At 29.4% G+C, this 25,714-nt stretch overlaps 1 long non-coding RNA gene across 1 annotated transcript in view; it reads right to left on the bottom strand.

Annotated features, from left to right (window-relative positions):
• Window positions 1-25,714, bottom strand: part of LOC111677495 — a 72,616-nt gene that overhangs the window by 6,433 nt on the left and 40,469 nt on the right. The window contains exon 3 of the long non-coding RNA XR_006941373.1: window positions 14,598-14,650. This is a non-coding gene — a long non-coding RNA (uncharacterized LOC111677495). The remainder of the gene's footprint in view (window positions 1-14,597; window positions 14,651-25,714) is intronic.

The following is a 25,714-nucleotide window of genomic DNA, read 5'->3' as shown; positions in this document are numbered from 1 at the left end:
ATCAATCATTTTCTCTGTCTCTACAGAAGCAATGATGACAAAAAATTCTGGGTGATAAAAAAATATAGCGAGCATAAAAAAACTGAAAAATATCAAACATTCCATATTGAATGATTGAGGTTAGGCATGGATTGATACACCTCAAACTCCCTGCTGGAAAAATATTTTAAATATTCATATGTAGACCACATTGACAGACACAGTCATATATAGGTATTGATACATATATGCTTATGGTAAATATACATACATATACATACACATATGTATATAGTATTATATATGTCATGGTAATTGTAAGCGTAGCAAAAATGAGTAATGCTTTTAGTATTTCGCTTAGAAAGATATAATATGATGCCAATTTTTAGGTTTAATAAAATCGAAACATGGTTTCACTTCAGAAAGTGAAAGCAGAATGTTTACCACTGTAAAAATTTTATTCCTTCTAATCAAAATCAATACTTCCTGAAGCAGTAACGCCGACAGGTGTTGATCTGCTCGCGAGTCAAGTACCGTTTTCATACTGAAATTATGAGCTATACCGCCATATCTAATCAGAACAAAATGAAGTAGTGGTAATGGTAGGAGAGTTGAACGACAAAAGTGCTAACTATCAACCAACACAGAATGCCTAAGTGGAAAGAAAGTATAAGTGCTTATTGGTTACTCCGAAATATACATTGCATCCTCTCTTAATATTCGAGACTTAGATCGATCAAAGTTCTGAATACCAAGAAGAGATCCTAATATACTGATAAATATTTAAGATGAATGGTGGAGGAGGCGATAGGCAAACAAAGCTAAGCTATCGACCAACAAATAGATGAATGGTAGAAGAGCTGAGAAGCAATATGGTAAAACAAAAACGGCTATCACTGCTGAATACTAAGAACAAAACCAAGGAGGATGAATGACAAAGATTAAGGATGAATGGTGAAATAGCTGAGCGGCAACATAGAAAAGAGATCGACGGCAATCTTGCCCCAGACAAAAGAGAATGTTGAAGCAGGTGTAATGGAGTATAACATTTGTACTTCGTATTCTTTCTCAACTTCTGAAACAAAGATAACCAGATCTCTTGAGGTGCTGAATACTGAAAACATACCCATGAATTAAAGGAGCTCTTCAAATATTTTGACACACTTTCTCTCCTTTCTGAAAGGAGAGAGACAAAGCTATTCGTCTAAGAGATTATAACGTCGAAAACAATCTCGAAAGAAAAGGTAACTAAAAACAAGAAAAAATAAGATGCTGAAATGAGAAGGGAGCTGCCATCATACACCAAAGCATCCTTCTTATTCTGTATAGTGTACGAAGTTAATAAGTCCAAAAGACCAGTATAGTTATACAGAAGTTGTGGTTAATTCTAATCTCAATACTAAAAACCGATAGAAAGATAATAATAAAGGCGTTTTTTGCTGACGGTTCTGAAAGTGCAGTTTTGGTTAACAAGGAAGTGGAGCTTGAAAAAATTGTCCTGATTTATGCAAAAACTTTTTCAGCGAATAGAAAATGGTAACTAGTTTGGTTAAAAGCTCTGCTATTGCACTGCTTGAAGTATTTTTCTTTCCTGTTTGAAAGCACTTTAGAGTTTGACTTCGCATAAAAATTGATGAATTTATAGTAAATTCATTCATGGAAAAACAAACTGTACAGTATCTACCGTGTATTTATTAGTATATGTATGCGTATATTATATATACTATTTATCTCATTTTTTAAAATACCATATCAAATGACAAACATGATACTTGAAGTATAGTGACAGCAACAATTTATTAACATAGCTTAGGGAATTTCAAAACAAATATATAGATAACAAACATACACATACAAACTGCATGTACATCATTTTAAAACCATACATATTTACATGCATATATTATTATGATGGTTTCTCCTTTCTAAGAAAATGTGTTGTTTCGGGATTTAAGAATATTGAAAGCGAGATTATTTCGAATTTTATTCGAAAAATTTCAATAAAATCAGATGAGCTTTTAACCCAAAAGTAATTTAATTTTTTATGTGGATTAATTTTGTAATTTTTGCCAGCAAATATATTTTTTTTCTTAAATTTAAAATTTTTAAATATAAAAATGTTCTCCTTTATTAAAGTCCTTACATATTTTAAATTTATATTCATTATGTCAAATTCTTTTCATATTTATTTATAAATTTATCCATATGTCTATTTATATATGTATGTATGTATGTACATTTTAAAGATTGACATTATGTCAGAAAACATTCTTGAAATAGAAATAAAATTAATTAAATATAAATAAAAGTGTTTAATACATTTATCTATATTTGTATCTATCTATAGTTCACACTAAAATATTTAAATGATTTTATTTATACTGTTGTTGTTTTTGTAGCTTTAAATAAAATATGTATATATAAGTAGAAATATCCCTTTAGTAAGACTATATAAATTAATCTATAAGGAATTTAAATTTGAAAATTATTTTACAAAGAAAAAAAATTTAAACCTTAAATCGCTTTTGACATGTGAGTGATTTTAGCAATTAAATAAAATTTTAATTAAATTGTTTACGAAAATAAAATCAAATTTAATCAAATATTTAAGTTACTGCATTAAAGGGCATGTCGATATGTTGTGTTGTATAATAAATTTCCTTAATTTTTGTGTATTTTGTTGTAAATGATTATAAATATTTGAAATACAAATATTCACAACAAAAAACATGGTAACTTAACAAATTACTTTTTAGTGACTACGTCATAATTGCTTAGAAGGAGTCTAGTAATGACTTACAAACAATTAATTATGTAAGCACATACTTTTAAGTCTTGACATTATGTTATCTAAACGTATCCTGGCAGTAATTCTTTTCAGAAACTAAACTACTTTCTTAACACTTTATTTGCAGGTTATTTTTGTAAGTCTCGTTTTGTAAGCGAGCGTTGTTGGTACTTGCCACCAATGACATCTCCATATTAAAACTATGACTATTCCATAAACTAGACAATACATTAGTCCATAAACTTGACAATAATATATTCAGAAACTAAACAAACAGACTAGTCCATTGACCTGATCATAGTCCTTTGGATTGACAACAAACTAGTGCATACACAAGACAACATACTAGTCCGTAGAAAAAACAAAAGACTAGACTAGACAATATACTTGACAAATGACTAGTTCATAGACTATCAATGGAATAGTCTACAGACTAAACAGACCGTAGACCAGACAATAGACTAGTCCTGGACTAGACAATATACTAGTCAGTAGACTAGTACATATAGTAAATAATTATCTAGTTCATAGACTAGTCAACAGACTAGACAAGTGTGTGTAGTTCATAGACTAGACAATAGACTAGTTCATAGACTAGACAATAGACTAGTCCAGAGACTAGACAAATGACTAGTCCATAGAACTGACAATATATCAGTTCATAGACTAGACAATAGACCAATTAATAGACATTACAATTATCTTGTTCATAGAATATATAAAAGACTAGTTCATAGACTTGAAAATAATCAAGTCCATAGACTAGAAAATATACTATAACGTACACAACACAATAGACAAATTACTAGTCATAAAACTAGACAAAGACTAGTCCATATTCTACACCATAAACTAAATAAAAAACTAGTCCATAGACTGAGAGAACAGAAAATTTTGATTTAAAAATCCTTATCTATTTATTATTACAGAAACAGTAGATTGCTGTGTTTGCTTCTTCACTGTTTGTGCTATTAAATTCTTAAAAAAAGAAATAAAATTTACCAAAATTAACATTTAAAATTCTCATTTGTCTTCATTTTAATGTTACAATAATGAAATCTGCCAATAATTATCGCTTTCACAATCTTGAAACGTATACGTAATATTTGTAGTGTAAATTTTAATTGCATTTACTGATTATATTAATTAAATATAACGTACGTATACGTTGTGGTGTCCACATAAGGACGGACGCCTTGCATTTTATGCATAAAATTCTTAAACTGTTTTCTTTTTTTTTAGTAATTCTTTTTCTCTTTTTATTCGTTTTTCTGCTTTTAATTCTTTAACATTTCTTTATTTACACCTCATAAATTACAAAAGCACATTAATTTAAAACTCATTTTTTTCTTCTACTTTTGGGCGTATAAAAATGTGATTTTATTTGTTTATTCATTACAATCAAGTGCGTGTATTGTTCTTTAAACATTTTAAATGAAAAGGATTATAAAACAAATGGTGAGAGAAATGGTAAATGCTGTTATTTTTGTTATATATGTATGTATAAAATATTCAATGGAAAATAATTAAAAAGAGTTTTATTGTATGGTGTGTTATTAGTTCATTTATTTATTTGCATAATTTTAGGCTAGAGGTAAATGTGTAACGTTTTTTTTTGCTTAACAAACCACAAAAATGTCCAAGGCTAATCAATCAATTTAAAAGTTGGTTTCTAGAAGAGAATTGACATTTTAAGTTCAATTAACATTAACCAAACTGTAACTATAATTTGGCTAAAAGGTAACAATTTTTCCTCTAGGTAATAAAAAATATAGTTTCCGCTGTGCTAATCAAATTTTGTAACACAATTTGTATAACTCTGTAATTGTTTGTAATTTAAACCAAACGTTTGCCATTATTGTTCATGAATATCCTGTTTCTTGTCTGCATAATGCAGGGCTATCATGAATAGTTATGTTGTTGTAGCTGGTGCTTTTTTTTGGTAATTTCGTTGTTGTTTTAAATTAAAATTAAAATATATTGTATTAAAATGTTCATTACGCATTTTATATGTAATTGTGTGCGTGAGTGAGTAAGTTGTGTTTGTGTTTTTATAGTATTGCCTGCAGTCAGATCAATATTGACAAACACGACAGACGGACAGACTGAGGGATGGACGGACAAATAGACAACTCAAACCATTAAACCAACCATGCAATCAGCCGACCAACCAAGCGTTCAACCAACATCTCGCTTCGCAAACTATTATTTTCTATAAATTTTCTCTATAAATATTGTACTTATTGTATGCGATACTAATATTGTAAAATATATAATGACTTAAGTCGTTTTAAGTAAATTTACTTGTTTTTGATATTTGTTTAAAACAGTAGTAGTGGCTTTTTTTGGCAATCGGTAATAAAGTATCGAATAAGTGAATTCCATCCCTTTGATAATCATAAGTAGCTTTTCCAAAGTGTTTTCTATTTTCGAAAATATAGGTTATATCAATACAACAAATTCTTGGTTAACATGTAAGTCACACCCTCTGAGAAGGATGTTTTATTTGACATCTAGTAGTAATCTAGGGAATATAAGTCGTGTTTCGCAGGATAGACAGTTTCTGTTATACTTCCACACACCAGCAGCATGTAGTCTGACCGCTGAGTTTAAGAGCAATTGATTGACTATCAGATCAGCAGAAAACCAGTACATAAAGGTTTTACTTCTCTTGCCACTGATCGCTTAGTATAAAGCAATGCAATACCTGGATTTTTTAAAGCTTTCCACCAGACAATTTCACCATACATTAGAGTTGCCAAGATCCATTTTGCTATCATGGGACTTATGCTCCATAAATATGCTTTAATATTCAGATTCCATTTCTGAATTAAAAAATTTTCAAAGGTACAGAAATTTTAGTTGCAATTGACAAATTTAAATAAAAAGTCTTTAATATAGATTTTAGACTTAAGTTCTTTTAAGACTTGTATAGTACTTTTCACATATTCGCACATGAAAAACTATATATACAAACATTTTAGTATATTGATATAAAATGCAAAAAAGTCTGCCAATTTTAATTTAATCTACTATAAATGTTTTGTAATTGTATATGTGTCGAATTCTATAAAATCTTTTAAAAATAATTTTTTAGAGAGTACACGAAAATCATATTCTGAAATCAAAATTGCATTTATATAAAACACATTTGGACGTTTGGTATTTTGGAAAAAGAAACTGTTATTTAAAGTATTTACTGAAACATACACTTTTCCAATTATGAACTAAACTTGCTGTTTATATACGCTATTAAAATAATACAAATTATATAAATACGATAAATAAATTTTAATTTATAATTAAAAATCTATATAAATGTAACTTGTTATGTGAATAAATCATTAGAATTAATTTATTATCATACAACTTTGAGTGATGTAATAAATATTAATGTTTCATCAAATAGCAAAACAATTAATTTTAATGTTATTAGTTTGATAAGACGTCATAGATTCTACACCTTTTTGTTTTGCATTATTTATGATGGAGCAGTCATAGATATTGACAATCATATATATATGTTGTACCTATTTCTTCTTAACAGTGACCTTATAGTATAGTGAACTTTAAAGTCTATGAAAAGTTTCAACGAATTCCTTTCAAGGACTAGCCAGAACTCTTTGCGTAACATTTTCGTCTAGCGATGATGAATTGGAAAAAAGTACCATCGAAATGAAAGTGAATGATTTAAGAGCCTAAAAATCATTCGCTGTTAACTTCGATGTCGATGGCTTATCGGGAAAACCTCTCTATTTGTAAACATAAATGTTTTTAGGATTTAGTGTAGACTGATATCGTTCTTTCTTAAGGACAGTGTTCGCAACCCAGCCTATTAGAGTTCATATTCATACTCGAAAAGTTCTGTAAAAGTTAGTGTATGGAAAATTAAATTTGCAATAAACATAAAGTGAGCATTTTGTTAGATGCTACAATGATCACATACATAACTCAATGTGATCGTTTTTGTTCAGTGTAAAAGTTTTATCTCACGACTGTCGCAAATACCAAATATCTTACTTATTTTATGACTAAATCGTGTGATTCTATAACCTATTGGCTTAACCAACATTTAAGATTAATATTGTGACTGTTGTGCCTGATTAACTGCTATTAAGGTGCGTCAATCGTATGAGCGCTGCAACGACAATCATAAGCCAACTTGTGACAATAAAATAATTAAACAAGTACGAGTTTTATATTCGGCTGTGCCGAATCTTATATACCCTATACCCTTCACTATAATTCGGAAAATTATATTATTATAAAATTATACCCCTCACGAAGGTGAAGGGTATAAAGATAATGCAATCGTGTGACCGTAGAGTATTTGATTGGCTTAAGAGCGGATTAATCCCCAAAGTAGCCAGGTGTATTGAGCTCATAGAACCAGTTACAAGTCACTCTTTGTACCTTATTCCATCAGAATACAGTATTCTAAAGCAAAATTACCCACTTCAAACTGCTCCAAAAGTAGAACAGAAGAACATAAATTTCTACCATTAAGGCGACGACTTAAATATTTATTTTGGCTTTTCGTGAAGAAAACATAAAACAATCATAATTCTAATGATCTAGAAAATCTTTTTTTTTTGTTTACTTGGTCATGCCTAGTTAGCTGTTGACGATGTCTAGGTGGTTGCCTTCATTTATGGTTTTCTTTATTGGTTAGTTAGAATTCCGTTTTTTGCCTCAAGCGTACAAAGAAAACTAGAAAAAAGTTAAGAGAACAGGACAGGAAAATCAAATTCAATCACTTTAATTTAATATTTAGTTTTGCACAAAGTATAAAAGCCATTTAAAATTTATAAAGTTTCACGGTTAATATATTCTATGCAGTAAAACTGTTAAACAATAACAGCAAACAAACAAACCTTATCATTAAACAAACTCTACTTTGCCCACCCATCTTTCACTTTCCTGAAGCCTCCCCCATCCTTTTTATGTATTTTCCTTTACATTTACACTCTATTTCATGCGCAAAAATCCAACGTTTATAATTGACTGTTAAAAGAAGAAAAAAAGGAATAAAAAATCAAGAAAAGAAATGAAAATCTGTGCAATAAGTCGGTTTATTACTTGAGTTTCGGTGTGTGTTATTACCAAAGACGTCTTATAGAAGCAAAAAAAATAAAAATAAAATAAAAAAAGTCAAAGAATAAGGAGCTGAATAAAAATATTAAAAAGCCGAAGAAAATATATAAGAACTTCCTCTTTTCATACAAGACTTTTATATAAAAGAAACTCCAATATATTATTTATAATGACTCACTTCCGTATCCGCGCTTAATTTACGGAAAAATTGTGCTGTAGAAGAAAAAAAAAATGACTGCAAAGCTAACGGCACGTTACACATAATGCGTGTACAATGGCAAGATTAAACAAGGAACAAATAAAGTATAAAAATATAAGAAATGGAAGAAAAACATGTACCAAAAAAAAAAAAGAAGATGACTTAATGATATAGTAAATTTATTTTACGAATATTTGTAAATTAAATTAAGAGTAAGAAGTGTAAAGAAACCTGGAAGTAAGTAATAAGTAAGACAATAAAGTAAAATACTTGCTAACTAAAAAAAAAAATTATAAGATGTGGTCAAATTGAAATTATTGCTTTAATATAATTTAATAAATACTTAAATCTATGTTTTGACACTTAGGTAATTTAACGAGTGGCCCTTTATGATATTGTTAAAAAATTCAATAAAATTTTTGGATATTTTTATGTATCCCTTGTACATCAAGATAATCATCATGCACTTTTAGGAATTTTAGTTAATATCGATAGTTACACATTATCAATGCAGCCCATATAGTGCTCTGTACAATGGTTTGTACAATGATGTATATATCATTCTACCAGACAATTTCATTCATAAACGATATATTAATTGCTCAATCTTTGGACAAGTCGTTGAAGTTCTTTAGGTTGACATCTGACCGTCCTCCTCCATTCGTTTGTGATTGGTTTTCCTTACTGGCAACAGTATTAAACTTTACTCGAAATATTGATTTGACTGTGCATCAGTCTTCATGTGAATGTATCCTACCTTTGCAACATCTGCCTCCTAATCAAATAATATAAGTAAATTGATCCTAAAGAATATCCGATGAGTCTAGTGGTATACAGTCCCAATAGATTAGCACTTAAGGTGAAATAATATCAAAATTCTTCAAAGTAATATGTTCCAGAAGGAAATTCGTAGATCATTTCATTTCACCAAATGTTCTATTCACTTGAACCCTGTAGGACGGTATTATAACAACCTAAATCACGTATTAATGTGCTCAGTTTCTGGCGAGTTACTATTGGTAATCTCTTCGCTTTTAGGGTTTTCAGTAGTAGCTATTGATGCACCACCTTAGGTATTTTATTTTTCTTGAGGAGCTTATTGTAACAGTTCTTACAAACGGAAATTTTCCAAGCGGAAATTTTTAAGCTTCGTTACTATTGTTCTTGTCGATTCCTATTACAAGTAGAGTTCACTATTACTCTGAAAGATATCCCTTCTTTTTTGCGGTCAACTCAGCATTTTGCCTTCCAAGAAATACCAATATGCGCTCATTATACTTTCAATCGGTTGTTTGTTCTTTAAAGCCACTATATTACTGTTGACTATATCTTCTACCTTACTCTGCAAGTGTATTGAAAATTAGCCTGTTAGATTTCTTTCATTTTCTTTTTCTTGTCTCTTTTTATTTTCTACAGTCTAGCTTCTTCTCATTTTTCGAGGCTTCTTTTGAGACTTCCTTACCTTCGAGATTGAATTTGCAGACGATTTCGTCTTCGGCTTGGCAATGTTTCCCTTACTCGCAGGATTCTGACTTGAGATTCCTTTGAGTGAAGCATGTCCACTGTTATAATTAAAAAGAAATCTATGCTTATCAGGTTTATTCTCCGATGTCAACTCCACGGGATACCACGGCAGGATTTGCTATAGTGGTGTTGTTATTATTATCTGAGAATTCAGAGTCAGAACATGCATCTATATTTAAAGGCAGAGGTAGGTTACAGTCTTAGCTTTCGGTAGATTCGTTGGTAGTTTTCTAAATAATATGTCTGTACGGAGATTTGATTACTACCTTAGGGCTCTGGAATTATTTGTTTCAAATAAAGAATTTTGACAAACTGCTACACTTTCTAATAAATGCTTAAAAATATTTCTTTTTTTGTAAATTTCTGTAAAAACTGAAAAGCATGCTCGTATTTTAGACAACATCTTGACTTTTAATAAATTTTGTAAACTTACATTTAATTAAAATCTAAAATAAATTTCAAAAGTGGCATGTTTTATTCAGCCTTTTTTTATGTCTTCTTTGTAATTTCTAACAAACATGACCTTTTGGCTCATTTTAGACTTTTATAGTTACAAATTATGCATTTAACTAACAGCTCAATGCTCAATGTATTCGGTGACATAGAAAAAAAATCAAAATTATTACCCTGCATAGTTAAGAGGCTATCAAACGCCATTCTTGTTAAATTATTGTTAAAGGAACAAATGTGTATAGTTTTTTTACATTTGATATTTTCCTTTTTTTCGTGTTAAATTTTGCTTCCTTTGTTCTAAAGTTGTGGTGGAGCAGCAGCAGCTGAAGTAAAAGTTGGGGCAACTAACTATTGTTATTCTTTCAAACAAATTATCAGATATTTAAGACGATTTGTTTTCTTTAAAAATTATGTGAATTCCAAACATTAAAAGAATTTTCGTGTATAATTTCATAAAGTTTTTTTCGCTCTTGTTTTTTTTTGCTTGCAGTGTTTAAGTAAAGTTTTAAATGCTGGTAGTAATAGCAAGTATATTTCTGGGGTCATAGAAATATATACATTTGTGGAGAGAAAATTAGGTGCTTATATTATATATATTTTAAAATAATTGCTTTTAACTTGGAAATTTTATATTTTTCTAATGTTTCAACTAACATTTAAAATAGTTTCAAAATTTGCTCTAATTTTAAAAAGAAATAGCTTTATGTATAATGCAAATCAGTGATACAAAATCTCACCTATATTTCAGTTCACATGTGTAAATTTTTAAATAAATGTATGTATATATTTCCTTCATTTCACATATACACACAAAGACTTGAGAAAAGATAATTATGGTAAATTTAAGTACAAGTATCTCTAAGTGCATGTTGTTATTGTTGTAATTGTAGTAGAACAATAATAATAGTTAATAATAATGATAATAATACTATTTAGTTGTAGTATCTATCTGAATATGTCTGTCCGTCCGTCTGTCTGTCTGTTTGTCGGTATGAATGTGTAAAGTTGCAAAATATCAAGTGTTTTTCAGAATATTTATTCATTGCGTGGTGGCAGGCATTATAGTGGTTGGTTCCTATTGTTATTTTCATAATAATGTTCCTTAAGGAATATTAAGTGAACTGTAAATGTGATTTTAATTTAAAGCAAACACACACTTAAACTCCCATTTATATAAAGGCAACCATTTGTAAATTACATACATAAATTCATTCGTAATTATCTTGCAATTAGAAAAAAACAGTGGAGTTGATTCTATTGTTCTTAAGTTTATGACTGCAACACTTTAAGCGTATCTTCCTTTTCTAACTCTAAAGCAAACTTAAGATTTTTGCTTTTTTTTTTAAGTTTTAATAAAACACTAAATTTTGAATTTTCTCGAGTTTTTCTTTTGAAATTATCTAAAGCGTTTTTCGGTTTAATTATGCAAATTAGTTTGGTTGTTGATTAAACAGGCGTTAGAGAATTTCTGCTTAAGAAATTTATTCTTGGGAGTTTAAAATTCTGATCACATTAAAATTAATGAAATTTATTAAAAGTTTTCCTGCAAGAAAAATATTATGGAGGCAATTTTGTTGTTGCGAAAAATGCATTTGCCAGCAGTTTTGTTAAAGTGTTAATTGTCTGGGAATTGAACAGTAAGTAATTCAACGGTTTACAAAATTGCATTTACATTTCAGTTATGAAAACTTAACATTTTAAACAAGTGCGAATGTATAGTCGGGCATGGTCGACCATATGATTCCCAAAACCAGTCAATGTGTTTAAAATGTGGATTATTTTATTAATAATAAGGAATTGAATTTGTTTTTTACTTTAATTCCGGAGTATATTAAACTTTTATGGATAAAAAAGAAATTTTCTGCAAGAGGCTTATAGAGGAGTAGGGGTAAATGTGATAATATCCTTACTAATTTTGGTAGAGGAGTTTACGTCTTGTATTGTCGTTAAGAAATCTATAAAAATAAATTTTGCAGATTTTTGACATAATTCTATTATTTAACGTAGTTATGAGCCCAAAAAAATTAAGAGTTTTCAACTATTTTAATAGTGTCAAATTTTATCAAATTATCTTGAAAATTGACCTGTAGCGTGAGCACATGCCTTACATGGACACATAGGCAGAAAGACGGACAGGCAGACATACGAACAGGCGGACAGACGGACATGGTATACTTTAGGACCAATATTTTTGATTGTTACAAACATCATTACAAACACATAATACCCTTCCAACTATAGTAGTAGTAGGAATAATTAAATAGGTTTAAATTTAAAATTATGTAGACACAAAGTATGATGGTTAGGAATATGATTTAAATCTCAAGTACTGGGTGACATTTAGTTCTAGTATTATACGCCCCAGTTGATGCTGTAAAATTTACAGTTACACAATCCTTTAATATAGGAGATTCTAATTTGAGTTTTATGCCTAAAAATTGTGATAATTTTACATATTAGTCCATAATTCTAAATCTTAATAAAGTAAAATAGCGTTGATAATACAAAAGAAGAACCAAAAAATTGTTTGTTTCGATGAATCTTATTTTACTGATTAGTGAATGAAAAAGACTGAATCACAAAAGTCCTATTGTTAACGAAATTTTACACTTCGATTCCGGGCACGAGTTTCCGTTTTCAGTTAGACACTAATGAAGAAAATTAGACCCATTGAAGCAAAATTCATCTCTATTGAACAGCTGAATATGTGGTGGATATCCGAGCGGGACGGTTCAATGGGAGATTAGTACATTTTAAGCTTAGATACACAATCGATTTTTTTGTTACTAAAAAATATATTTTTAAAGTGCTTCTCTAAATTAGGCGTATACTTAATACTTGTAATATCAATAAATTTTTAACACGTATACGCCCTGGTGTTATTTATAAAAGGAACAAGAACTTTGCTCAGAGAATAAATAAATAAAATAAAGTTTAGAAGAAAATGTCAACTTCTTTTCAAAAATTATACCGAGGTCTTAGATCTTTGGAGTCCTTTGTCTTTGGACAAAGCTGGCAGACAGGGGTAATTAAAAAACTATTAAAAGATTTCGTCAACAGTTCTATAATTTAAAACGTTCAAAATTTAAAACAAATTAAAGAAAAAATTTTAAGTAATTAAATTAAACCAAGAGATAAACAATTTGCTATTTTCTAACTAAGAAATCTAAAATCTTTAGCAAAATAATTACACCGAGGGAAATTCTCATTTGGTATTTGATTTACTTTGTTTCGTGTTTTTCTTTTGAACACTTTTTTTGCTTTTATTCTTATTTAACTTTCAACATTTTCAAGTAGTCCTTAATTTACAAACTACAATACAATCTTCTTTCTATTTAGTTAATTTAAGTTTTTTTTCTAAAACTTTTTTTGTATATTTTTTTTTGCTGGGGAATTATATAGCAAGACAGCAACCAACTCACATGGTAATAATAAACATTAGTTCAACGAAGCTCTTAATATGTGTGTTTGTTTGCCTTTTGTATGATCGTATGTGTTCGTTTGTCTGTCCGTCCGTCTGTCTATTTGTATATTCTACTTAATTTTCTTGCTTTTAAGGAAAGTACAAGTAGAAAGAAACACATAAACACACACACACTCAAGTTGTTTAAGAAAATGCACAAATCTTAAGAAAAGCACCCAAGGAAACTAAATGTTTACAATGGAAAATGAAAATAAAGAAATTCTATAAGAAAAAAATCATAAAAAGAAAGATTTTCTAAAAAGAAAAAAAAAAAAATACACAGACATTAAAAATAAAATAAAACTAGAACAAGAATGCAGGCAAACGAAACGGAAGTTGCCGCATACAATCAAACAGATGGTAAAATATAAAAAAAACTATATTCACATACTCACACATGCAAACTAGTGCATAGACAATTTTTGAACATAAAAAAAAGAGAAAATAGAAAACAACAAAGTTATACTGTTGAACGGCTCTTCATGAAATTGGACTGACAGACAATATAGAGTGTGATATGGATGGAGAATATATAGATTTTTCTATATGTTGTTGTTGTTATATTTCAAAAAGTTTGTTTAGCAAAATGCTTGGGGCAAACAAAACTAGTGTTGCAGTTTTTTTATTTTAGATTTGTATTCTTTAGTTTCATTTTCTAATTTTTCTTCGTCAAATTTATTTTTTTGACTTGCTGCTTTTTTTTCTTTCTTATTTCTTTACTGTCCGCTTCTCCTTTTTCATATGTGTCTGAAACTTTTTAATACTATTTCACACATCTATAGTTGCATTCAGCACACATTCATCTTTGTTCGTTTGCTATGTCATATAGTTTTGCCTAAAAATATACTATTGTTATCCAACATGTTGTAAATTTTTCAAATTAACTTGCTAACTACATACATACGTACATCGCACATACATTTATGTATTTCTTTTGGTTTTTTATTGAAAGGAAAACGAAATACATATCTACATATCAATTTATTTTTGAATTCAATTGGTTGGTAAAAGTCATTAATTAAAAGCTCTACACTGTATTAATGAATATTTAAATAAGTTACATGTTTTATTGCATTTATATTTGGGGATTTACTTACCTTATTTGTGAGTGATATTATCATTACACTTGTCTTTATCGTTTACAGTTTATCTGAAAGTAGAGGAAATGAAAGAAATTAAATAAAAAAACTGTAATTTCTAATTACATAATAACTTGCTATATAATTTTTACTAGGCCATTTAATATACTAGCCTAGAGGGTAATAAATAGAATATACTTTCGACATGTCTATAAACTAGTTTTCATGCTGGTACATAAACTAGTCTACAGGTTCTTCAAAAGATTGGTCTATAAGCTGGACAATAGACTAGTCTACAGAGTAGAGAGCTTTTATGGTAGTCAAAAGACTGGTCTATAAGCTGGTCAATAGACTCTTCTACAGGCTGGTGAATAAACTAGTCTGTAGGATATTCAACAGGAAAAACAATGCACTAGTCAATAAAATAGTATATATGCCGGTCAATAATCTATAGGCTAGATTGTTGACCAGGCTGGTTAATAGACTAGACAAAAGTCTTGTCTATAGGCAAGACAATAGACTATTCTATAGGTTAGTCCATAGACTATTCTATAGGCTAGTCCATAGACTATTCTATAGGCTAGTCCATAGACTATTCTATAGGCTAGTCCATAGACTATTCTATAGGCTAGTCCATAGACTATTCTATAGGCTAGTCCATAGACTATTCTATAGGCTGGTCCATAGTATTGCTAGTAGAATATTCTGTAGGCTAGCCAGTGCACTAGTCTAAAGGCTAGAAAGTAGACTAGTCTGTAGGCTAGTCTACAGGCTAGTCTGTAGACTAGTCTAAAGTGTAATCAGTGGATTAGTCTATAGGCCAGTCAGTGTACTACTCTATAAGAATCTCAGCTGCGGACTAGTCTATAGGCTAGTCGGGACTGGTCTATATGGTAGTCAGTGCACTAGTATATAGACTAGTCAGTACACTAGTATGTAAGCTGGTCAATAGACTAGTCTAGTGACAGTGGACTAGTCTATATGGTAGTCAGTGTACTAGTATATAGGCTAGTCAATGCACTATTATGTAAGCTGGTCAATGGACTAGTCTAGTGACAGTGGACTAGTCTATAGGATAATCAATAGACTAATCTATTGGTATGTCAAAAGACTAAAATATATGTTGGTCAATAGAGTACTTTATAGACCAGTTAATAAACTGGTACCTATATAGACAAGTCACTTAAAGACTAATTTTTAGTGTCTCTAGGTAATAGAGATTACATATTTACTTAAGGCTTAAGAATAAGTTCATTATAGAAACAATGAATAAAAATGTATTATTTAAAGAAACAATAACAAATGTGGAATCAGACGATATTCAAATGTATGTTTATAGGGTACTAAAGTTAGACCCAAAGAAAACAATAGCGAATTTTCGTATTTACTTTTGATATCAACAAAAGAAATAGAGAAGACAGAGCGGAAAACAAGTTTAAAAATAGTTTTTGTATGTATTGTTTCTTTATCTTGTACGAAAAACAAACAGAATGTTTCGTTAGTTTAATGCAAAAAGAGTGAAAAAAAGATAAAAAACCCAAAAGAAAATTTCATCATATGAAGGCGTTTTTATCACATGTATGTATGATGTTACTTACTACACCCCAGTTATTGCACTTTAGACCCTCCAATTTGTACAACATACTCCTACTTGCATCTTCAAAATTTTTTGTTCAGTTTTTTTTTGAGGGGTTTTTTATGTTTCATTTTTTTTCTTCTGTTGGCTTATCATCTTTATTTCCTTTTGTTCATTTAGTCGTAATGTCGAGCTATTTCGAACAATTGAATAACTGTATGTACACATGGATGTTTGTATGTGTGCATGTGGAAGGGTGTCGTTGAAGTATAAAACTACATGCAACCAAAATTGCCAGTATTCGTATGCGATAAAAAAAACTAACTAAAAAGAGATGTGAGAAAGAAAAAAGTACAGAAAGGAAGAACATAGTGTGAATTGTATGTCTTGGTTGCATTGTGGGTGTGTTCGACATGTAGTTGTACATGTGTTTTCAACATTCTATGCATCTCTCAACAATTGTATTTTTTTCTGTTTCTGTTTCCGAACATAATTCTTTAACTTAAGCCTCGTTGCATCTTAGTTGGGGTTTAATTTTTTTCTTTAGAGTTTTTGCTCCTACAATATTTTTTGTTTCCACATGATTTTCTTTTTTGGATTTTTGCATTGAAAAAGTTTATGTAAATTAAGTTGTCTGTGTGTTAGTAATTTGTATTTGAAAGATTCCCTGCGATTTCAGGATAGTTATTCCAAATTAGTGTATTTCCTAATATCACAAAAAGGATATTACTTTTTAGATTACTGAGGAACTTCAAAGTGATGTCTAGTTACCCGCTTGATTACTTATGTACACTAAAGTGACCTTTAGTGTTATTTACAAATTGAAAAATGCTGTCAAATGAGAAAATCTCTGTAAGATAATATTCGTTAAAAAAACACTATCCTAGTAAAATGTTTTCGTGACTCCTTGTAAAACTACTAGGTGACGAATTTGTTTGTCTATGCATTTGTGGATGTCTTGTATGTGTGCTGGTTTATGTTGGAGTGTGAACAAGCGTTAAAGTTCTTAATTAAAAATTATTGTTGACACTTTTTTCTTCTCTCTATCCATCTATTTAAGTTTTTTCCTTCATTTATAGTTTTTTTTTGTTTTTATACCATTTAACTTCTTTAATAAAAATGCACTCTCACAAACATACAAAACATGCCAAAGGAATAAATCTCCAAAAAAGAAACTTAAAATGAAATTTTAGAAATCTCATAAACATACAGACATAATATGTATACTTGTACGTAGGGAGGATTCTGTATAGTATTGCTTTATGTGTTGAAAGTTTTATGTTGTATAAATATTTATATAAATTTACACTCTATCAAAAGGATAAAAGGGATAAAGTTCTTCATATATGTACATTTCGTGTTACTACTACTTTTTATGGAAATAGTAAAAAAAAAATCTATATATGTATGTCTGTTAACTTATGTAAATGTATCTTACTGTTGTTTTTGTACTCTACATACTATTGTATATCTCCTAAATATATGCTATGAACATATAACTCTCCGACTTGACATTCTAAATTTATATAAGATTTGTATCAGATGTTCCAGTTCCATTCTCTCCTAAAACACTTCTAGGTTTCGCATATACTAGAGTTGGATATATATTCAAAAGAGGTAATGTATGTCCTTGGTTATGTCATAAAAACGTTTGAGATATAATGTTTATTAAATCAGATTTTATAATTTCGAACATGAAGCTCTAGCAAGATGTTGAATGTCGAATGAAAAACTCTTACACCCACTAGTTTAGACCATGTTTTTTTAAATCCTCATTTAAGTGTGTAGATTTCAAAAGAAGAGGGCATAAATTTGCTTTAGAAACAATTAATCACCGGAATTCAATAGTCAATATAAGAAATGGGATTGCTTAAGACCCTAAGTCTATTGTATAGACTGTGTCTATTGTTAAATACTCTGAATCTTACAAGTCTTACAAGACAAAAGACACTTTTGTTAGAGCAGTAATCATAACTACAGTTAAAAAGAGCTTGTCCAGTACATAACTTTTGGAAAAAGAGTTCATAATTAATTCAACCTTTTCGTATAAGGATATACGTTTGTCGTATATACCCTACTTTACTACACAACTTTTTTCTAGTCCTACTGTAGTTTCAAATGTTGAAATCCTAAGACTATAGGAAAACTTTATGTTTCATAAAATATTCAGTTATTTGACTTAATAAACATTTAAATTGAAAACGTCTCATTTGCATTATTTGTTTAGTGAATTGCTTTATATGCAGTGTGATATATTTAATGTTATAATTAAAAAGGCAAAAAAGAGGAAAACATAAAATTATACATTATATTATGAAAATATCTTAAACTAAATTGTATTTTTAATCGTTTAGTTGATGTTTGTTTTGGGGTGGAAATAAATTATTGTTTTAAATGATTGCTAGTAGTTGAAAACTTTTTAGAACAATTAAAATACACTTTAGTTTAATAAACTTAAAAATAAAATTTGTTTATAAGGAGCTATTATAATTATATAATTTAAGTTTAATAATACTATAATATAAAGTTTATTTATACTCTAATGTTACTATAATTGCTCCTTGTAAGAAACATTTTAGTTAGTACCCAGTAAAAATTTGTTTATATTTTGGTAATGAGTGATAGTTATTAATAACATTAATTTATTTTTTAAATTTGTGTAAAATCACTCTATACTCGTCCCAACAAAAATTCGTCCTTATTGAGGAATGATGAAATAAGGCCTAAAGTAGTCAGCACATAGTAGAACACATTGCATTTGATGGAGAAGGAAGAATTTCACAAGATCTTATTTCACAAACCCTTGCATGGTTCGATTCGCTCAGACACGCAACTGTGTGCTTTCTTTAGAAACCAATTAAGCTAAAGTTAGAAGTTGACTTTTGGCTATAAACTATATAAGAGTCTTTCAAATTATTGCCACTCGTTTTTTGAGCAGTTTTGAATTGGTGTATAGTATATAAAAGCTTTAAAGTATTTCATCGACTTAAGAGTGGATGACATGCTAAAACGTATGTAATATTTTTAAATTTAAGTATGAGAAGCGTTAATCGTTGAATCGTTATCTTAATACTATAATATAATCATTATAATATAAACACATATGCTAAAAAAAATCCATATATTTTTTTACACTCCCCCATAGTCTAGTTAAGCCTTAACAAATTGCTCAAAGAAATTAGTAAGAGTGTGATATACGTTTGCATAGAATCTTGTTTACCCAACATCAAATTAATGTTTGAAAACGGTTCAATTTATTAAGGCAGCTTTCTGAATCCCTTCGTTTAAGCTTTATGGCATTTTTTTTGATTCTTGATAGAATCAAAGTTTTTTATATATTTCGTTTCCAACGGTCTCCGATAGTGTAATGGATAGTATTCTAGTTTGGTAAGATGCAGGTCGTGACTTCAATTCGCACCTAAGGCATTGGTGAAGGAGCGCACAATAGGCCCAATAGAGGCATTTATGTATTTCTTCTGATTTGTGTGTCCCGAGGAACAGATTTTTTAAGAAATTTTATGAAGTACCTTTCATCAGAGAATATTTTTGGATTATTTATTATAGTCCCAATAGTGCGAATGATATTTTGTGTTGCAAACGGATTGAAGAAATTAATATACCCTAAATGTAAATATAAATTTGAATATGAAAATTACCACAAAACAAATATTTCTCAATTTAAATATACTGCAGTAGTTATATTTAAATAGAATGAATATTAATTTTCTTTATAGACTTACAAACCTATAAATAAAAATCTATTATTTTAAGGCAGTACAGTTCAGCTGCTTAGTGCTCTACAATATTATAAAGTTTAAAAAAGATTGAACATGTTGATCAAATAGAAAAATTCTCTTAAGAAATAAAGTGGCAACGATAGGTTTCCTGAAATGAGGCGAAAATGTTAAATATAATCTCTATACTCACTGGTACATAACTTCTTAAAAGATTTATAAAATAATTTGATTCGCAGCAAACCCTATATAATATTTAACACTCTTACTTTTATTGTGTAGGTCATAATGGGTATAATAAAGCCCATCAAATTAATAGCCTTGTATATCTAATAAGCTGCTTAGCACTTTTGCCTCAATGCTATAATCTATGATTACATTAAAAAAAAAAACGAAAGAGGAATGAATTGAGTTGAAGGAAAAGTGAAGCAATGAAACGTTACAAAATGATGTTACGACATTAAATTCTGGCTGATATGTAAATTAAGCGTCATAATTTAATGTTATGGAAAAAATGTGATGAAAATAGTAAAGAAATGGTAATACTTAGTGTACTTCAGTCATGGACATTTTTTTTTGAAATTCTAAGTAAGTGCTTTAATAACATTAATACACATGTATTGCATGCTATTTTGGACTTAATAAACATACAATTCGTTGTGAGTAATTTGCTATTTGCAGCATCACACATTTCATCATTCTATGGGTATTGCCCATTTCTGCAATATATATGCATAATGTTAGTGTGTAAATATATATAAAAGTATATTTCATCATGAGTAGTTTTCATGTAGTTTCCTAAGACATTGACCGACCACGCAATAAAGTGGTTTTTCTATTTTTCTTTTCTTCCTTTTTCTGTGTAAGTTTTTCATTGTTTTACTAATACATTTGCATAAATTTCTATAAGTTTTTCTCGATGTGTGTATGTGTATGCGGCTTGAAAATCCATGAAGGACATTATGAAGGTAAAATATTTCAGCTGGGTCTCCCCATTTCTACCTCTCTTTCTCTCTCTCTCTGTGAATTTGGTTGAAATTTAAACAACTAAAGACAATTCTAATTTAAACACCAGCTTGTTAAGATATATTTTGCACAGGAGGAGTTAGATTGGAAAGGGAAAAAACTTTAAATTAAAAACTCAAATATTGTCCAACTGCACAATCATTTACAACTTTTTTCATCAAGTAATGTTCTTTTGTGTAAAATTATAAAGAAATTTTTGAGAAGGGAAAAGAGTAAAAAAATGTTTCGTGTAAATCTGTAAAAAAGTTAATGAAGACAAAAAACTAAATTGCAGTAAACAAGTAATAGTTAGTAATAAAATTAAGTTTTAATTAGGGCAGCAAAAAACTTAAACATTTCTTTATAAGAAATAGTTAAAAGGAAATTAATTATCTGAACGAAATAGCATTTTTTTCTTGATTATCGTAAGTGACCCGATCCTCCGAAAGGATTATCAGGGGTTTACATGATCACATGCATTGCTAGTTTAGATCGCAGTCTCTTATTACTAACTTCACTAAAGTTAGTCAGTGAACATTTTTCCTCCATGAAAAGAAACGCACAACAGGACCGATAGTTACCTAGGCGTATTGCTTTGGATTTGATGTAGTATACATCGACCTATCAACCTTACTTTAGGTGATTCAATTATATTGCGTTATTTCCACAAGTTGCTTTTGACTCTGGCTGGAAACTAATTATCATGCTCTAAACACTGAAATACTACAAACTTCATTCTTGAGCGGAAAGATTACGTTTTAGTATAATGCTGCAGTCCGGAAAAATATATTTTTCTTACCAATTCTGGACACTTTTAGGTTTTATATTATTTTATTGTCACATCTCTTCTATTAGGAGAACCATACTGGCAAGATGATGGATGGAAGAATGTTCGTCAAAAAATGAATTTTCTTTATAAAGGAACAATATACCTAAATATATCTTTAGATTAATAACAATCTTTCTACGCTCCGTCTATATTTTAAAGAATCAATAGAATCAGTGGAAGTTTCATCATCTATAAGAAACACTGTCCTTCTTTATACTCTATCAAGCAAAACCAAGCCCATATATGGGCACTATATTACATTTTAGATCTGCTGTAGGTGACGTTATTACGGAGCAGATTGGAGGAGATGAAGTCATTTTACAACGTTTTAGAAACCCAAACATTTGAATATTTATTTTGCTTTATCGAAGAAAAAGCGGTTTCATTGGATGTGTCATTGTATGAACGAATTAAGATTGAAATTTAGTGCACAATGCAAAACTCCATCAAATGCCATTGATATGTCTATGATCAGCACCATTGTTCTAAGAGAAGTGCCATTAGGTCACCAGTATATCGATCAGTACGATCTAAGGTCAAAAAATATACTATAAATAGACTGCAACTCTAGACGACTTTGGAGAGAGTAGAAAAAAATTCAATCCGGCAGCAGTTTTCTGGGTTCGAGGAATCGGGCTAAGAAAAATAATATAAAAGGATTTTATAATATTGTTCAAAAAGTTTATCGTATTAGTGTTTATGTATTTGAAAATCTTTAAAATCGCTAAATATTTTTATTTTACTTTTCTGTGAAAAAAGTCAGAAAATATCAATTGATAGACGATTTTTTTTACAAAGGAAATATCAACAGTAAGTAACATCAACAACAATATGTAGTACAAATAACAAGCAACAATAACAATATGTAACAGTATTTAAGTCGTATTTAAGAGACTGTGAACAAGAATAAAGAATAAAAACATCCGTTTCCTTGGATATATATTTCATATTTCTTTATTATCTTCATTTGTATCATCAACAGCAACAATGAAGTTACCCAGCAAGTTTTTCAAGGAGTTAGTGTATACCTTTACAGAAATAATTTTTCTTTACTATGTAACTATTCTTGAATACTTGGGTCATTTGACCAATATGTATTCTTTATAATATGGACAGTAATTCAAACCTGATTCCCTAGTATTTAAGCGGGAAGTTATTAAAACAGTCACCACAAAACTACAGGGTAGAAGCTGGAACAGCATCATTTATTGTATGCAGTTGTAATCGCTGTTAAACAACTACTCTTGCAATTTGTGTTTCCTTCCCGATTAGTGCTTGACAATGGCAACAACAACAACAACAACGACAGTATTAACAATGACAATTACAACAACATTTAACAATAGCAACAAGACGTACGTACGTAAGTAAGTAATAAAGTATTTTTCTTTTTTTTTTACAAATTTTCTTCTTTTTTTTGTATTTATTTGATTTAACATCAAACTTTCTGACAAAAACTACAACTGCAAATGTTACACTAGAATAAATTTTGAAAACTAGTCAACTAATCAAAATATTTTTTTCCCAATCGAAATCGATTTCGATATGAACTTAAGTAAAGGAAGCGCAACAAAAGATATAAACAACATAAAAAAACTTAATAGTTACTTAACAATTGATAAAATATAACTAATTTACAACAATAATATTATCCTTCACTCTCAGTAAAATAACCCAAGTTATGAAAGTAAAATTAGTAGTTCTAATAACATTACTAAATAACAGATTACTTGGTAACCAAACTTAAGTCACACTTGTTTTCCCTTGTTATGTAGTCAACAGTCATTAAAGATTACTGTATAAAAAGGAAGACATTAAACACTTTAAAAACTATTGGGTATATTTAGAAGTAAACTAAAGAAAATATTGTGTACTTTTTTGTAGTTAAAACATCATCTTAGGAACTACACTACATGTTTGTATATCCAGAAAATGTTAAGCTCTTTCCATCCATTGTTATGACAGCAAATCAAGGCAAACAAGAGCAAGAAAAACAAATATGTATGACAATGACATTTAAATACAAACAACAATAAAATCATTGAACAGCAACTTGATGATTTTCACAATTGAATTTGAAATAAAAGAAACCAGTTGACAGTGAAATGTTTATAAATAGGGCAATAGACTAGAAAATAAGTAAGATATGTTTATTTTTACATCATAGAAAGATTTTATAGATTTGGATTAAAGATTAAAGGCATTTTAATATAGAATTTGAAATTAAGATAAGATTTGGAGTTCGCATTAATTGTAACACAATCCAGGTTACATGTTTTAGGTTACGTTGTCTCAAAGAATCAAAAGTATATAACAGAGGTTTAACATTTATTTTAAGCTAGCCAAATTGACTTTCAGATCGCATAATTCTATAACAAAAGGTTTTGTCGGACCTTCAAATATAATATAATGTCAATAACAATGTCTAAAAACCCTGACGTGATAGTGGACCTTTAGATTTAGCCCTATGCTTTCTGCTTTAAACATTTATTGGTCTGTGATACTAGCAATAAAATAAAAAGAGCAGTAAAATGGCAGCAAAAATAAAACGAAGTACTTCCAAAAGAATAACATTTATCACTACTTTAAAAGTAGCACTTCTGGAAGTGCTATTTATTTGTGAAGTGATGTATATTGACATCCCAGAAAGCGTACTAATTGTATTTAACTTCAAAATAACTTCCGAAAAAAGAACATTAAAATTACTTCCTGAGAAAATCTTCAGATATTGTTAATTTGGACATCTCTCCTATGACAAGCCTGTTTTAAAATCATCACTTCTTCAGGTCTATTTCAGTACTTCCGTGGAGTAATTTTTACTTCTTTTTCGCTTCTTTGTAAGTTCTTTTATCGCAGGGAACATGATGCCGATATTTATATATCGTAATCGAACTTCGAAGTGGGTATGGAGAAAAAGAGATTCTATCAATAACAATGCTGCTAATGAAATGTGGATGTTCGACTTGGATATAGAACCCTTTTGTGGAATATATTTAAAAACAAGAATTCCAAAATATCCATGCTTTTATGTATTCTCTCAGACAAGTTGTATATCTTGTCCACCAGAAAGTAATAACCAACATATCTTCTGAAACTAATTCGACTTAAGCAAAGCAACATAATTGCTGTAAATTTTTTATCCATGCAAGAAAACTTGTGAAGAAGAATATTGCAAGTGCTAAACTTGGCTATCTTGGAGTAAAAAAGTTGTTCTAGTGTGAAAGGACTATAAAGTCAAAGTGTCCCCGGCATTTCACAGAATGTTTGACATGGGGTCCAACCACAGAACTTATTTTATCCATATCCAATCCATGTGTGAGTTAGATTCATATTTCGATCAACTGAATATGTATTATGGTGCTGTTGCAGTATCAACAGATACAATTTTATCTGAATGTAAACGGAAGACATGTTTTTGCATCTCGAATGTTACGCGCCGGAAAGCGATGGTCAGAGAATTGATAGTTCAAGTACTTAAGCAAAATGCTTGCACAAATAACCATTTGAGTTTTTTTAATTTTAATATTTATTAAGTGACATTTAAGTTTAATAATGTTCGATGCACACTTTCCAATACATAAATTAGTACTCGACTTTTGACTTGAGTGGTTTACGAAATATTTTGAAAATTTCACTTTAATCCATAGAAAATGAATAAGTAATTTCTTTATGAAAATGTATACTTTTCACGTATTTATTTTTGTTAAACTGTTCATTTCCCACGCTTAATAATAAGTACTTGCTTATTCCTAAAATTCAATTGCCTAAAATCAGGAGTCATAGGAGTTAAAGTTACAATACTTAGGTATGTGTATTTGAATATGCAAAAATGTACACATATTCATACATACATACGTATACATACATACAAACGTATGTATGTGGGTTTGTTTGTATTTATGTTTATGGTTGGTTCCTGAGGTTTCGATAGTTGTTATTTGAATTTGAATTCAAATTTAAATTTGCATGTTTATTCGTTCGTTCATTTGTT

The sequence above is a fragment of the Lucilia cuprina genome, chromosome 6 (genome assembly GCF_022045245.1).
Source record: "Lucilia cuprina isolate Lc7/37 chromosome 6, ASM2204524v1, whole genome shotgun sequence".
Taxonomy (NCBI): domain Eukaryota; kingdom Metazoa; phylum Arthropoda; class Insecta; order Diptera; family Calliphoridae; genus Lucilia; species Lucilia cuprina.
The sequence above is the reverse complement of the archived record's forward strand: the minus strand, read 5'-3'. Positions and strand labels throughout refer to the sequence as shown.